Genomic DNA, 4,435 nt, shown 5'->3' on the forward strand with positions numbered 1-4,435 from the left:
TTATTTATTTATTTTTTTAAATTTTTTTTTGGGGGGGGGCTGAAACGAAAGGACTTCCGTAAAGAGCAACCACCCCAACAAACAATAAAGAAAAGACCTAACCCTACCTCTAGCCCTCTATTTTACTCTGTCTCATAGTGGTAGCTCGTTATGGAAGTCCCCCCCGATGAAACATAATTTTGATTTTTATCAACTGGTTCTGTAATTATTCACACCAGTTATATTACCTTACCCTAACAAGGACTAGATCTAGATTCTATACAAAACCAGTGAAAAAGGCACGGTTCAAGTCATACTACTTAAAAATGTGGGTTCCGTTTGGGGATACTAGTTTTGACCCCATCAACGATTACTTCTGGTTCCTAAAAATAGGCCTACTTTTTGACGTGTGTGCCGATATGGCAAAACACCCTATCAAACCTATATTGCTTGTTGTTTGAGTTGAGGGCAGAGATCTAGAATCTAGTCCAATCGTCATATGATAATGTGCAAGGGCGGCTTAGTAAGGCACAGAATTAAATCTTGAATCTAAATTTATCTCAACCTGTCTCCATTTGAACATAAAATCGAATTTAGCAGGCTGATAACATGTGTGAGTAGGCTACATTTGTTGAACATGTTAACAATTGTTAAACTAGAAAAGTTAAAAGTAGAGTCTAGATTTAGATCTAGATCTCTAGTTTGCTTCCTGAATGGCCATAGGGTGGGATGCTAATATACAAAATAATGGTCAGAGATCACGGTAGGCTAGATCTAGAATCTATATCTAGATATCTATATCTACTACTTAAAGTAGGTCCCGTCAGTCCCGTCTGTTTAGACTTGGCATCATGATCCACACAGATATCGATACTGATTTTCAGTGGTCCATTCAGTAGCTTACAAAACGAGCAGTAAAATTTCCCTTGTTTTTAGGCTGAGGTTATTGGTACAATAGTGCGTACAACTCTAACTAGAATCTAGTTGTTAGTACAATTGTTATTGTACTAATAACCAGACAGAGTTATTCATACAATTATTCGAATTTTGGAGGTTGTTGGTAAAAATAAGCCTAGATCACTAGATCTAGCAATCCAGTTGGTTCTCCCCTGGGTTGAGCATCAATGTAATAACTTTAACCAGGCCTAAATTGGTAGGCCTAAAAGGAAAAGCAGGCTAGATCTATAGTTCTATTAAATAAGTAGATCTATAATTATGACTAGATCTAGATCTAGAATCTAGATCTAGATCAAGACCTAGAATCTATGTTTCTTTGTTTTTATACAAAACCATGAGTGGAAATCTTTGAAGTCAAAACATACAATTATGGGGAAAAAATTGTTGGTCAGTCGGGGGAGGAGAGAGAAGAACAAAAAAACAAAACAATACCAAAAAAAACTTCCGGAACCGGGATTCGAACCCACACTCAAAATATAATACTAACGCAGACACGCTGTCATTTCAGCCATCAGAACTATCAATAAAAGAAGGTAGATTTTATCTTAAATTTAATATTTACAGCACGATTTCAATGCAACACATTTCTAGATCTAAACAAGATTCTATCTATCTAGATCTAGATCTAGAATCTAGATCTAGGGTCTAGATCTAGATAGTTTTTTGGGGGTTTTTTTACATGAGGCATGAGACGGCTGACATCAGATCGGTAGATCTAGATGAGGTCTGACGAAAAATTTAAAAATTTCAACGGGTGGAATATTGGAAACACTGATCTAGATATAGATCTAGAATCTCTAGATCTAGATAGATCTAGATCTAGATATCTAGGTCTTAATCTAGATCTAGATCTAGTTCTAGATCTAGATTCTAGATCTAGATTTTTAGATCTACTAAGACAGAACATGTGAATGTGTAGTAGGCCTGTGGACATACAGGCCTACTGTTGTACGGATACCTGCAGCACTTCATACAATTGTGCGTACAACGTTGTACGGATAACTAGACAGTTGTTCGCACAATTGTACGGTACAATATTGTACGGATGGCCAGACAGAGTTGTTCGCACAATTGTACGGATAACCACTCCGTGTTTTTAACAAGGCAAGGGCGTTTCAGGGGGGCTTGCCCCCCTTGACCCAACAAAAACATTGGGGGAGTTTCAGGGGAGCATGATGACAATGATGTTTCGCAATTAGATCTAGATTTGGAAGGACTTCCGTAACGAGCGACCACCCCATCAAACACAAAGAAGAGGCCTAGACCTAACCCTAACCCTAACCCTACCCCTAGCCCAAGCCCTCAATAATCAATTCTGCTCTTGTCTCATAGTGGTCGCTCGTTACGGAAGTCCTCCCTTAGATTTGATAGGGTAGATCTAGATATAGATCTAGATATAGATCTATATCTTAGGGCTTACCGGCCACCTCTATTCTCACCCGGAGTGAGAATAGTGCAGGCGAGGCTTGTGGCTATTCTCACCCGGTGCGCGTTCACCAAATTTTGCGTTCACCCTAACCACAGAATTCTACACTGTGATAACAGAAAAATTGTAGAATTCTGTGCCGTGAACAAACGTTCCATTACAACTGTAGCCTACTAGATCTAAAAGCGTACAATTTTGTCTGTGGGCAGTGGAGAGAGAGAGAGAGAAAGAGAGAAAGAGAGAGAGGAGTAGCGCGAGAATTTCGGCATGCCCCCCTGAATTTTACCACAATTTAATGTTTTGCAGTTGTTAGGTTTGACATCTTAGCTTACCGCGAATCAAACGTATATAGATCTAGAATCTAGATGTAGGTCAGGCTCTATCAAATAAGGGGGGTGGGAACTACCGAAAAAGCGCCAGAATTTCTTCGGCTCGATTCGAAAAGTTAAATAGTCGTAGCATCTTTGTAGACAACCAAATTAATTTACTTTTGTGTTTTAACATCATTTTTTAACTTTGTTTTGGTCAATTTGATCGTCCACACCGATAGACAGTATTCAGAAAGAGACAGAGAGAGAGAGAAGAGGGGAGGAGTTGATCTTGCGAGAACTTCCGGGCGGGTGAGAATAGCCACTTTCATATCTTAGATCTAGAATCTAGATCTAGACTCTAGATCTAGATCTAGATCTAGAATCTAGATCTAGATTATATCTAGATCTAGATCTAGAATCTAGATCTAGATCTAGATCTAGGCTTTCTCTCCATATCGGATGATATCGGCACGCGAGTCATTTACCTAGCCTTTTTCTAACAAAATGGACCCAATTTCTTTTGGGGCAAAACCTAAACAGGCCTATTGGAGAGTGAGCATTCTGATAAAACTAGCAGCTCTAGAGATACATCTAGATTTCTAGATCTCTGTAGTATTCAGCTTACCATCATCTTTTTACAGTATCATTCATCGAAATAACCAGCTAGACTAATCTAAATCTAGACTCTTAGATATCTAATCTAGATCTAGATCTAGATCTAGTCTAGATCTAGATCTAATCCTAAGCAGTCTTACGACGATGACAACGGACACTGACAACTGGTTAGTTAGATCTAGATTCTAGGCTACGCTAGATTTCTAGATTCTAGATCTAGATCTAGATCTACTTCATTCTCGACAATCAAGAAGACTGAAAAGAATGGAAGCAATATTATATATCTATAATCTACACTCATTGGGTCATCAGGAAGAAAAGGCTGATAACAAAAAGGGGTTTCATTTGATCATGCAAGTCTCCATAAAACTATGAAAATATCTGCAAAATGAGAAAGTAAATATTCAGTGACGGCTGGCTACAAACTTGGCAACAAACAGATCAACAGACCAACTTACAAAACTCGACGAGCACAAACTCGTTGTCTGCTATGGCTCCTTCGAAATTTGAATTCGTCAAAACAAGGACACCTTCGTCTTCTTCGATGTCTCCTGCTGAAACTTTGACAATGACAGCCAAAGCGAATAAGGCAAAACGCAACATGATTTCCAGCTGGTGCGGACGATCAGCAGCCTAAAGTGTGTTCGGTTAAAATGGACCGAGACTTGATCCTCTCTCAACGTGGCACCGGTACGAGTTCCGGTTTATTTCAGCTCAGCTTCCCCGTGTTGGGTTTTCATTGGTCTATAATAATGCCCACGTGACCTGCATGTATTTATATTTTTTACTTTCACTTCTTCATTGAGTTGGAACGTGTATTTGATTGCTTCGTGTTATGGTTCGCTTCTCGGTCAGCTGCTTGAAAGAATTTGCGGAAAATACAAGGAATACACAATGAAATGTCAATGTGTGTTGACACCTGCTAGCATAGGGGGAATACAATCCTACTTTGAATAAAATGTTTCAATAAGAAGTAAATATAAGGCCTCTATTTCGTTTCCCCCTATATTTTCATAATATGTACCGTATGATAATAATATTTAAATTACGACTAACACTACTAACAGACAGTGACTCTATATTTTAGCTCGTTAGTTTTACTGCTCGTCTTATAAAATCGAAATACTTAGAGATGATTTATATATTT

The 4,435-nt window shown here is 38.6% G+C and overlaps 1 protein-coding gene across 1 annotated transcript in view; it reads left to right on the forward strand.

Annotated features, from left to right (window-relative positions):
• The window catches only part of LOC101855951 (UBX domain-containing protein 7), a 34,644-nt gene that overhangs the window by 1,283 nt on the left and 28,926 nt on the right, over positions 1 to 4,435 (forward strand). The window lies entirely within an intron of this gene.

This window comes from Aplysia californica, unplaced genomic scaffold (genome assembly GCF_000002075.1).
Source record: "Aplysia californica isolate F4 #8 unplaced genomic scaffold, AplCal3.0 scaffold00222, whole genome shotgun sequence".
NCBI classification, from domain to species: Eukaryota; Metazoa; Mollusca; class Gastropoda; order Aplysiida; family Aplysiidae; genus Aplysia; species Aplysia californica.